Genomic DNA, 12,719 nt, shown 5'->3' with positions numbered 1-12,719 from the left:
TTCATGCAAGTACAAACAGTACAGAAAAAGAGTATATGGGAAAGAAAATAAACATAACAGAGATATACATCGATGGCAAAACTACAAAGGGTCAGGATCAGTTGAATCATATAATAACAGTGTGGAAATTATCAGGGCCTTTTATTTTAGGTCGGCATAGAGGAAGTGAAGGAATCCCACGGGCACCAAATCATCTCAAACACAGCAAACGAACAACCATGTAATGCAGTCAAATATTCCATCTGTCTTACATCAGCAATAATTTTGTACAAAGTCTGCAATGAAGGGGGAGTAGAAGATAACCAACACATAGGAATGCTTCTCCTGGCTGCGGTCAGAACATGTACAGCAAGTTTTCTGGATGGTTTAGGTAGACCCGGGAATGGTAAACCCAGCAAAAAATGTAATGGGTCAAGTGGGAGAGAGATATGTAACAACGATTGCAACAAGGAGCGGACCTCTTCCCAAAAAGGAATAATGGAGCTGCATGTCCAAAAAATATGATAGAGAGAACCCAGGTCTCTACTACAGCGCCAGCAGACAGGAGAAGCACTCGGATTATAAGCATGGAGAACTTCAGGTGTTTTGTACCATAACATCATGATCTTGTATATATTTTCCTTAAAAAACACACAGACAGAAGATCTAGATGCATTTTCCCAAATTTTCTTCCACGTTAATAAATCAATATCACATTGTACAAATTGAGACCACCTACGCATGTAGAGGTGAGTGTCATTGGCTAAAGGGGGGGCATCCATAAGAAGCTTATGAATATTAGAGATAATACCCCTTTGATGGGGACCCTGAATACATAAACGTTCGAAGGGAGTAGGCTTCCCCAGAATCAATAAGGGTGATAAGGTAGAAAAAAAATGGCGTATTTGAAGGTAAATATAAAAATGTTGGGGAGGTAAAAGAGCTTTTTTCTGAAGATCCGGGAATGAGCATAACTTACGAGTCACCGGGTGAATCAAGTGACGCAGTTGAAAAAGGTCAGCTACTGCCCAGAGGGACATCCGGGATATGGCCATATTGTCTGGAAGGTTAGGATTATAGAGAATATTTGTCAGTGGGGAGCAGTCAGAGGCCAGTGAAAATTTAGCCTTACATTTCTGCCAAACAGTCATAGAAAAGTGCATGGGACCAAGGAATAGGTGGCGGAAGGATGAGACATCCACTGCTGAGGTCGACCAAAGGAGGGAGCATGGATGAGTTGGGGACAGTTGCAAGGATTCGATCTCAGTCCAAGTGTTGGGAGGATGATGGGTAGACCATGACAAGAGAAAACGAAGGTGAGTTGCATAATAGTATGTTATTATATCCGGCGCCCCCAATCCCCCCCTAGTGCGCGGAGAGAGCAAAACAGAACGTGCAATCCTGTGCCGCTTGTTATGCCAAATGAAATGCAAGAAAGATTTTTGAAGGGAGTGCAGTTTGGACATAGGAACGGGGATGGGGAGGGTTGCAAACAAATATAAGAGTTTTGGTAACACGGTCATTTTTAATACGTTAATGCGTCCGAGAAAAGAGATGGGCAGGGCATCCCAGTGTTTCAGAGAGCGAGAAATTTCTATAAATAGTGGAGGGAAATTGGCTTCATATATGGATTGGTAAGAGGAAGTAAGATTAGTACCTAAATATTTTAAAGAATGGGTGCACCACCGGTAGGGAAAGGCTTCCTGAAGTGAAGATAAAACGGCAGGTGGGACATGTATTGGGAGTGCCTCAGTTTTGGACGTGTTGACTTTGTAGCCTGATATAGCCCCAAATTGTTTCAGGGTCTTATGCAAAATTGGTAAGGAGGTATGGGGACACGTAAGTGTAAGGAGGATGTCATCAGCAAACAACGATAATTTGTACTCATGGGAATGGGATTGTATCCCGCGAATATCTGGATTCGACCTGATGGCGATAGCTAGTGGTTCCAGACAAAGAATGAACAGCAAAGGAGAGAGTGGGCAACCCTGACGTGTGCCATTTGACATCCGAAAGGGGAGTGAAAGAAAAGAAGCTAATCTGACCTGCGAAAAGGGGGACGAATAAAGGGCCTTCAAGGCTGCTACAAATGGGCCCCTAAAACCAAATTTCTCCAAGACCCTGAACATGTAAGGCCAACTTAAACGGTCGAAAGCTTTTTGAGCATCTAAGCTCAATAACACAGTAGGGGTGGAGGATCGATTAACCAAGTCAATCAGATCAATGGATCTCCTGGTGTTATCTGCAGCATGTCTGGCAGGTACAAAGCCCACTTGGTCCCTATGTATGAGTTTGGAAATAATTCTGGACAATCGATTGGCCAAAATTTTAGTGAAAATCTTGTAGTCGGAATTGAGTAGGGCAATGGGGCGGTAGTTGTCCACAATAGAATGATCTTTATCGGGTTTAGGGATAACCGAGATATATGCCCGGGAGAAATCAGTCTGGGGTGTGATCCCCTTGAAAAGATCTCGATAAAAAGAGAGGAGATGAGGGGCCAGGATACCAATAAAGGATTTATAGTAGGAGTAAGGCAGTCCGTCCGGACCCGGGGCTTTACGAGAGGGGAGATGTTTAATTGTGTCCAATAATTCCTCTAGCGTAATATCAGCATTAAGGGTAGCAATGTCTGAGGATGATAGTCTCGGAAGTGACAGGGGGTCAAAAAAACGATCAAACGATGACTGTGTGAGGGGTGGATGAAGATCTGGGGACAGAAAATTATACAGTTTCTCATAAAATGAGCCAAAAAGGGTTGCCATGACCCGGGGGTCATAGGTAGGGTTTCCATTTGGTTGCATTAAAAGATCAGGTAACGCAGAACACGACTGAGCTTTGAGTCGATTGACCAACATATGATGGGGCTTGTTAGAAAATTCGTAAAATTTCTGCTTAATCCACAAGAGGGATTGTGCAGTCTTATTGGAGTCGAGAACTTTAATTCGGTCCCGTAGAGATGTTACCCTCCGGAGTCCAGAAATGGACGGCTTGGCCAACAACCGTCGCTCCGCCAAAACCAGTTGATGTATGAGAGAGGCTCTAGCACTCGCCAAAGACTTTTTTAAACGAGAACCCATAGAAATACAGAGTCCTCGAAAGACTGCCTTGTGGGCCTCCCACAGAGTTGAGGAAGAGCTTACGGAGCCAACATTGTGGGCAAAATAGGTGTCAAGTCCCTGGGACAACTCATCTCTAAGATGATCTGTGGAAAGAAAAGTCTCATTAAGGCGCCAATGACATGGTTTGAGAATGACCGGAGGAAATAAAAGGTTTAAAGTCAGAGAGGCATGGTCAGACCGAGTGATGGGATTGATTTCGGAAGAAACCAGGAGCGGAAGCAGTGGGGCAGAGATAAAAAAGTGATCTAGGCGGGAGAAACTACGGTGAGGGGTGGAGTAGAAAGTGAATTGTTTATGGAGGGGATGTTTAATCCGCCAAGCGTCAAAGAGACGATGTTCCCTTATCAATCTACGAAAAGATTTTGAAGAGGAGCATTGCCGCTTCGAGGGGGTGGACTCAAAAAGGGACTTCCTGTCTTTATGGGGGGAAAAAATCAAATTGAAATCCCCTCCAACAATCACCTGCGAAGTGGAGATGGAATCTAGGTTAGCGAGTGTTTGGGAAAGGAATTGCAATTGACCCGTATTTGGGGCGTATAAATTCAACAAAACAAGGGGAGTGTCACCAAGCATACAGTTCAAAATAATGAAGCGACCCTGGTGGTCAACCTTGGAGGAAACAACCCGAAGGGAGCAGTGTGACCCAATCAAAATTGCCACCCCGGCCTTCCCGGAGGGATCAAAGGCTGAATAAGCTTGGGAAAAAAATCTCGAGGCAAAACGAAAAGAGCCAGTTGATTTGAAATGGGTCTCTTGTACAAAAATAATGTCTGCTCCTGAGGATCGAAATTCCCTCAAAGCCATCCACCGTTTTTGAATGGAGTTAAGGCCCTTGACATTGTATGACAAAAACCTCAAAGCCATTATAAAATAACAACGATTGAAGTACTTGTAGTAGAATGAAAAATGATTGAAATACCATTGATGTAGAAGAATAAAACACAAAAATCATAAAACAATCAGATAACACAAAAAAAAGAAAAACATAATAAAAAACAGATATCCACAAGGATATAAACTTGGGAACATCAACTAAGCCCAAGTCGTCTAGGCCAGTGGCTAGACAAAATCGGGGGCAGCACGACATCCGACTCAACAGGGGGGTCACCCAACCCGGCCAGAAGAAACAAAAGCAAAAAGAGCACCCAGCAAGGGTTTGGCCAGTCAGGAGAACAAAACCGGTATAGAACCCATGTATAGAGCAGGGGAGAGGGATCAACACCATATTCACCACAGATGATCACCCCAGAGAATCATCAGGCAGGCGGATCTCCTGGTCGAGAGGAACGTGGACGTTGCGGGGTGCGCAAGAGTCTCTTCCGATCTCTGCGGACCGGTGTCCAGATCTTGTTGGGAGTGATGGAGGGACGAGAAGGAGTAGGAGGCAATGAGGACACATCATCCGACAGAGGAGGAAGACCCAGCTGTTTCAGAAAAAAGTCCGCCTCATGAAGATCCCGGAGAACAACTTGGGTATTATCCTTAGAGACAACCAGCTTGAAGGGAAACCCCCAACGATACAGGACTCGGTGTTGCTGGAGGTGTGTGGTGATCGGCTTCAGAGCACGCCGTTTGGCAAGAGTAAGCGGAGAAAGGTCGCAGAAGAGCTGGAGTCTGTCACCTTTGAATTCCAAAGAAGATGTTTGTCGAGCCGCTAATAGTAAGGCTTCTTTACTTTGAAAGTAGTGTAAGCGTACTATAACGTCTCGTGGTCTGGTGCCCTCAACAGGTTTAGGGCCCAGAGAGCGATGAGCCCTATCCATTCGCCAATCTGTCTCTGGAACCTTTGGTGCAGTTGCGGTGAAGAAGGACAGTAGGTGGCGGTGTAGTTGTGCGTCATTGATAGATTCGGACATACCGCGAATACGGATATTTTGGCGCCGTTCCCTGTTTTCCAGGTCCTCTTGTTGGAGCTGCATCTGGGACATGGAGTGTTTCAGATATGCGTTATCTTCCTCAAGGACATGAACGTATTGCACCAATTCATCAAATTTGTTTTCCAATTTATCCGTGCGGTCTCCAATTTGGGTTATTTCCCCTCTGAGATCTATAGCCAATTTACCAACTTCAGCGGCAATAGAGGCGGTAATGTTGCGCAAAAAGACCTGCAGCTTATCGTCCAATGCGGAGACTGTGAGTGCAGATGATGTAGCCTGCTGAGAATTTTGGCTGGGGGCTGGAAGATACCCTGGTGTAGGGTGGTTCATGTCCCCTCCTTCTGTGGCTTGTGAGTCAGAATCCTCCATATGAGGAGGAATCAGAGCAGAGGCTGTCAGTTGCTCTGATTTGGAGCAAGGTGCAGTACCTTCTGCGGCCACTGGGGGTCCGGGATCGCTCCTCGGACTCCTGTCACAACTTGAGGCCGGGGATTGCGGCCTAGAGAGAAACCGCCGAAGCGGCGAGGGCCGCGGGTCCTGTGGGCGCGGGGAGGGGGGCTTCCAGCGCCCTATTTTCCCCATGGACACCTCACCTTAATGCCGTGCCGGGTGCTTTGACTATGTGACTCACCCGAAGCGGCGGGATCGCCGTGGAGCGGAGCGGGTGAGTCACTATTTGGCCGGGGATGAGCGGAGCTCAGCAAGCAGCGTCCACCATCATCCCTGGTCACGCATGCGCCCTCTTTAATGAATTTTAATGTACAAAATCACAATTTAATACCCAATTATTTTGTAAGATATAAAATATGATGTTATGCTGAGCATATAGGGACCTAACATGTAATTCTTTAAAATTGTGCACACTTGTGGAATGGTGCCACACGGTACTTACAAATCTCCATAGGCAATGCTTTAAAAGCCTCTACAGGTTACCAGTTTAGAGCTACAAAGGAGGTATAGTGCCAGAATTATTGCTCTCACTATCTGCAGTGATACCTCAAATGTGTAGTGCAAACACTGATTGCATATGGTTGCATGACCCATATATGGGTTCACCTTTGCATGCAAGCACAGGGGGATAGAGGCACTTTAAAAACGTTTTTTATTTTATTTATTTATTTATTTATTTATTTTTACACTGTTTCTTACATTTGTTTTCAGCACTTTTATGGCTATCACAAGGAAAGTAAACATCCCTTGTGATAGCAATAATCAGTTACAGGTCTTCTTTACTGAGACATCTGGTGTCTATTAGATCTGTCCTCTGTCCTTGACTGCTTCGGTTCAAACCTGCATCAGTTCAATATGAAACTTTCCCAAGCCAGTAAACAAATGACTAAAACTGGAAAATGACAAAATAGCCATTGTTTCCGGTTTGGTATACCATAGAGAAGATTGGGGACGTTCCAGTCCTTGATCATCTCTGTGTTAAGCCCAGACAAGCACCAGAGGGCAGTGGGAGGAGCGACTCCCATCCACCACCTGTAAAAGCAATCCAGAGGCTAAATAACTGCTAGAATTGCTGTGACATGAAATCTGGTCCCTGGCTGAAAAAAACAATACCGGGATGATGCCTTTAGCTGCTATATCCATTTAGACCTGGTGACGTACATGTACAGTATGTTACCAGCTCTTCAAGTGGTTAATGAAGTCTGGGGTAATAAAGTTGAATTCCATTGAAAAAGATATTACACTGCTGAAGTATACAGTATGCATGTTTAACCGCTTCACAACTGTCCTATAGCAGATATATTTCTACAGGGCAGCACAGGTGTGCAAAATCACGTATATATACACGATTTTGCATTTCTGGGTAGTCATTCACTGCCGTAGGTGTCAATCACTGGGTCTCGGCCAGTGATTACTTGCCTGGCCCAGTGATTGCCGAGCATCTCTGACAGGGAGGAGAACTGTTCATAAACAAAACAGTTCTCCTCTGAGTCAGCTCGTGCACACTGCTTTGGATGGCTGTGCACACATTTCGAATACAAGGCATTCGAATAGATTAGAATAGAGTAAAAAATAATAGAACAGAAAAAAATAGAAAATAAGAGATTATAATATAATAAAATAGAATATAAAAAAAATAATAAAATAGAATAGCATAAAATAGAAAGAAAATAACTATCTTCTGAAATTTTAATTTGAATGCCGATTCGAATTTGAATGCCGATTCAAATTTTCCGAATTCAGTCACATTGCATTTGGATACAATCAAACCAAAATTGAAAACAAAATGGATTCTGAAAATAAATTAAACGAATTAACCACATTTATTTAAATATTGAATCATAACAAAACACATTTTTTCGTTCTGCACATATCTAGCTGATGTCATTGGTTGGTAAAGAGGACATCAGGCACATGCACAACATCCTTGTTTGACTCTAAAATGTCAGGACAGTACAAATGCCCTCTTTTTTTGCATACTGTCATCAAAGTAGTGACACTGTACTACTCTGGGGAGGAGATCAGGATTTTTTTACACTGTTGTTGCTTAAAATAATAGTTAACTATCCTAAGTGGATTGCACCAAGACAGGCTGGAGGCAGGCTACCTCACCTGTTATTAAACATTTTTTATGGTAATGCACTAGGCCTGTGTGCCCTCTGTTTTTTCTTTCCTCATTCAGTATATTTGGATTCCCCCAATCTATTTGAGGGCAGCAAGGTGTGCATGTTCCAGGACATTCTTAATGTGGTTGTAGCCTGCATCGAGTCCATCCCCAAGTGCAGGAGCATTTGTGTTTGCTGGTTCATTTTACCTCACCTGGCACCTGCTGCCATGCGGCCTCAGGTAGGTCGACCTGAGGACCTGAAGTTAGAGAGAATAAACCTGATCCTACAGTATGCTGACTGAGGGGAGCTATCTGCCAAAGATCTGTCTGGTATCACTGGAGAGAGCCTCTTGGAATATTGGAAGAAGGCAACCAAAATGTTCCTTAGACTTCTGAGTACAGACACTAAAAGATCTTGGGGACTCTGTATGCTTTGCTACCCCTCTAGTGCTTGATAGTCGGCATGGGTCTGAGAAAGAGGGAACACTGTTCTGAAGAGCTTGTCCAACTGTTGCTACTGCAAAGGACTTTGCTCAGTTCTATCATTTCTGGCCTACCACAGTCTACCGTAACAAACCTACTTGAGGAGCTCAGCCCTGCAACTACTAATATTGATAAAGGGACATTTCTCTTTGGATTGTAACAAGTATCCTAGGAGTGAGCAGTCTGCTATTTGCTTTCAGTCAAGACTTCAACAGTGCTCAACTAAGAGATCAGCTAGATTTTTAGGGACTGGATTAGCGTAAGGCCAATGTGGTGCCTATATTTAAAAAAGGGTTAAAATCTTTACCAAGTAATTATAGACCTGTTAGTTTAACTTCTATAGTTAGGAAGATATTGGAGAGTTTATTAAAAGACCACATAGATGAGCTCTTGCTGCAGAAAAATATTTTAAACAACAGATAGCATGAATTCATAAAAGACAGAAGTTGTCACACAAATCTGATTTCTTTTTATGAGGAGGTGAGCAAAACCTTGGACAGAGGGGTAGCGGTGGACGTGGTATACTTGGATTTTGCAAAAGCATTTGACACAGTTCCCCACACATGGCTAATGTGTAAGGTAAAGTCTACAGGCTTGGAAAAATCTGTATGTAAATGGATAGAAAACTGGCTAAAAGATCATATTCAGAGAGTAGTGGTTAATTATTCATACTCTGAATGGTCTAGGGCAGGGGTAGGCAACCTGCGGCTCTCCAGCTGTTGCAGGACTACAAGTTCCATCATGCCTCTGCAAGTCATAGCTGTAACTGTCAGTTTTGTAATGTTGCAATGCCTCATAAACTGTTGTGGAACTAAATGTAGTTCCACAACAGTTAGAGAGCCACAGGTTTCCTACCCCTGGTCTAGAGTTTTTAGTGGTGTACCCCAAGGTTCAGTGTTGGGACCCTTACTTTTTAATATATTTATAAACTATATAGGGTCTGGGATTAAAAATACCATTTCAGTGTTTGCAGATAACACCAAGCTGTGCAGTGGAATAACGTCCTTACAGGATGTCTCCAATTTACAACCTCAATGCACTGTTTAATTGAGCCACTATGTGGCAAATGAGGTTTAATGTTGATAAATGTGATGCATTTGGGGGCTAAGAATATGCATGCATCATACATACTAGGGGGGTATAACTGGGGGAATCAATGGTGGAGAAGGATCTTGGAGTTCTGGTAGATCACAAGCATAATAATGGCATGCAATGCCAAGCTGCAGTTTCTAAAGCAAGCAAAATCCTCTCTTGTATTAAAAGAGGTATAGACTCCTGAGAAAGAGAGATATCATTTTACCCCTGTACAAATCATTAAGAATACCTCACCTGGAATATGCAGTTCAGTTTTGGGCACCAATTCACAAAAAGAACACTGTGGAACTGGAGAAAGTACAGAGAAGGGCAACCAAACTGATAAGAGGCATGGAGGAGATCAGCTATGAGGAAAGATTAGAGGAACTTAATTTATTGTCTCTTGAGAAGAGGAGATTAAGGGGGGATATGATCAACATGTATAAATACATAAGTGGTTCATATAGTATACTCGATGTAGAGTTATTCGCCTTGAGGTTATCGCAGAGGACAAGGGGGCATTCTTTATGTCTAGAGCAGGGGTAGGCAACCTGCGGCTCTCTAGCTGTTGTGGAACTACATTTCCCATGAGGCATTGCAACATTACAAAACTGACAGTTACAGCTATGACTTGCAGAGGCATGATGGAACTTGTAGTCCTGCAACAGCTGGAGAGCCGCAGGTTACCTACCCCTGGTCTAGAGGAAAAGAAATTTAATCTCCAAATACGGAAAGGTTTCTTCACAGCAAGAGCTGTGAAAATGTGGAATAGACTCCCTCAAGAGTTGGTTCTGACCAACTCAGTGGATTGCTTTAAAAAAGGCCTGGATTCTTTCTTGGATACACAGAATATAACTGGATACTAACATTTACAGGTAAAGTTGATCCAGGGAATATCCGATTGCCTCTCAGGTGATCAGGAAGGAATTTGTGCAGGAACAAATTGGATCATGCTTTGTTGGGTTTTTTTGCCATCCTCTGGATCAACTGTGGGTGTAGGATTATAATTTTTTTTTTTAATGATTGAACTGGATGGTCTTTTGTCTTTTTTCAGCCACACTATTAAACTATGTCCTCAGTGTGAATAGTTCTAATTTTTGAGTATCCTACTACAATTCCCTATCCCTATCCCAAGTTCTACAATAAACTCCAATGAACAAACATCCCCTAGACTAGTCATTGAATACAACAAGCGGAAGTGTGTGTGTGTATTTGCTTGAAGAAATACACTGTGCAAAATAAGGGGAAGCGCTACATGCAGTTATTTGTATGTAAAAATTATATATATATTGGTTGTATATCTTTTTATTCTTTTTCTTATGCAGATACTTCTACTACCCTTGCAGGAAAAGAACTGTAGGCGGGCAATTAGTGGTTAATGATCACCAGGTCAAGCAAGAGTATAGAGATTTTCAAAATCTTTGTTAATTTAACCACTTGTCCTCCAGAGGATGTTGTTGGGAAATCACTTTAACCCCCCCCCCCCCCACCCCCCAAGCATTTCTAATTGTGGAAAGGCAGATGATGCATGTAGCATTTGCTTCCTGATATCCATCTGCCCTTCACTCAAGCATCAGAAAGATTAACCAGGCCATTTTTTGCGATACAGCGCTGAATTACATTAACTGACAATTGCGTGGTCATGCAACGCTGCACCCAAATGAAATTTATGTCCTTTTTTTCCCACAAATAGAGCTTTCTTTCTTGCTATTTTATCGCCTGTGTGGTTTTTATTAAACATGTCCGGTAACAAAATTAAAAAAAATCAAATTTTGTCATAAATGTAGGCCAAAATGTATTCTGCTACATGTCTTTGCTAAAAAAAAGTTATAGTGTTCATAAATGGCAATATTTATACTGGAATTTTTTTTTTTTAATTCTAGCAATGGCAGCGATCAGTGACTTATAGTGGGACTGTGGAGGGCATTCTGACATCCCCAGTGACACCAATACAGTGATCAGTGCTAATAAAAAGCACTGACACTGTACTAATGGCACTGGGCAGGAAGGGGTTAACTTGTGGGGCAATCAAAGGGTTAACTGTGTGCTGTGTGATGTTTTGCTGTGTGCTGTGTATGTTTTACTATGGGGGCTATGTGTGTGTTTAATTGTAAGCACACTGCTTTGTATGGCTCTGCTATGTGTGTGCAGGAGCTGATGGGAGAGATCTTTATTGTTTACATACAGGTCTCTCCCCTGTCGGAAATCCTCAGAGATCACCGGGTGCCAGCAGGAAATCACTGGCCAGGACCCGGTGATTGACCGCCGAGGCCGCAAATGGCAGCACAGGTAGGGCGCAAGTGCGCCCCCTACCCAGATCTGCAAAATCACATATATATAAATATGTCATTTTGTGCACCCATGCTGTCCTGTAGCAGTATTTCTGCTATAGGGTGGCACAGAGGCAGTTAATGACAAAATAATGTTACATATCATTGTAGTTTTAAAGCTTTAAAAGTGAACTTTTTTAATGCTATTTTAGTATGCAATAAAATTAGTGACCATTAGTGGTGAAATTTCAGCAAACATCAAAATTAAGTTTGCTTAACTCACTCTGCTAATCTCTACTGGAGAAGTTCTGCTTTAAGGCTTTGTCCCCCGCACCCCGTTAAGGCTCCATTCACATCTGAGTGTAGCAATTTTGCATTTTTTTCTTGTGCATTTTATGCGCGTTTGTGTGCGTTTGTGTGCGTTTTGTTCAAGTGTTTTCTGGGGTTTTTTTACGTTTGGCTTTTTATATTAGCCAATGGAGAAAATTGTCATTTGTGACATCATGTGTTGCCATGTGTACCTGTTTTTCCTCTTCCGAAGTCAATTTCATTTCTTTCCTGTTTAAGTCAGCATTCCAGCCTTGCTTTGTTCTCTGTAAGCATGGATAACGAAATGATGTGCTTCATGGCAACAGCTGCTGTAACTTCATATTTTTTTCATGAATAAAAGAGAAAGAGGAGGAGACGCAGATACTTGGTCCATCCTGTCATTTCTGAGTGAGAACAGAGGGGTCAGTTTTGATTCCTGTACAATGACTTACGTTCACATGAGGAAACATTTTTTGTGTATATACAGATGTCAACTAAAAGGTAAGGTAATTTGCGCAAGCTGAGTTTTGAAGCTTTTTGGCTACTATGCCCATGTCTGCAAGATTCTGAGCGCACCAGCTAAATCTCTCTCTATGTAAATGTTGTTTAGTCATAACAGCTCCCACTATCTAATAGTAAGATTTTTGTATATGTAAAAATCAAACACAAAAACGTGTCAGGTAATTACATTTTTTTCCTTTTTATTTTATTTTTTTTAGTAAATGAGCTGCAAAAGCTCAATTTTATGCAACAGAGTTGTGGTCACAACAAATATTTTTAAGTATAAATAAAGTTTTCTATAAAAACAACTTTTTTAAAGTAGCAAAAACTACTTTTTTTTTTACAATTGTGGCTGCACCCCCTAGTGGCAAGCACACATGCAACTTGAGGGATGACAATGTACACAATGATTTTAACCTAATGTGGAACATTTTAGATACACATACATCACCGGTAGAGATGAGCGAAGAAATGAAAAATTCGATTCGACTGATTCGGCGAATTCGTGGACAATATTCGATTCGAGTCGAATAAATTCGCTGTGAATTTA

At 42.3% G+C, this 12,719-nt stretch overlaps 1 pseudogene; it reads left to right on the top strand.

Annotated features, from left to right (window-relative positions):
- Positions 1-1,276: 1,276 nt before the first annotated feature.
- LOC149469236 (uncharacterized) overlaps positions 1,277-12,719 on the top strand; it is a 33,275-nt pseudogene continuing 21,832 nt past the window's right edge.

The sequence above is a fragment of the Staurois parvus genome, unplaced genomic scaffold (assembly GCF_062004578.1).
Source record: "Staurois parvus isolate SC_StPar_1 unplaced genomic scaffold, SC_StPar_1.0 ptg000078l, whole genome shotgun sequence".
NCBI classification, from domain to species: Eukaryota; Metazoa; Chordata; class Amphibia; order Anura; family Ranidae; genus Staurois; species Staurois parvus.
The sequence above is the reverse complement of the archived record's forward strand: the minus strand, read 5'-3'. Positions and strand labels throughout refer to the sequence as shown.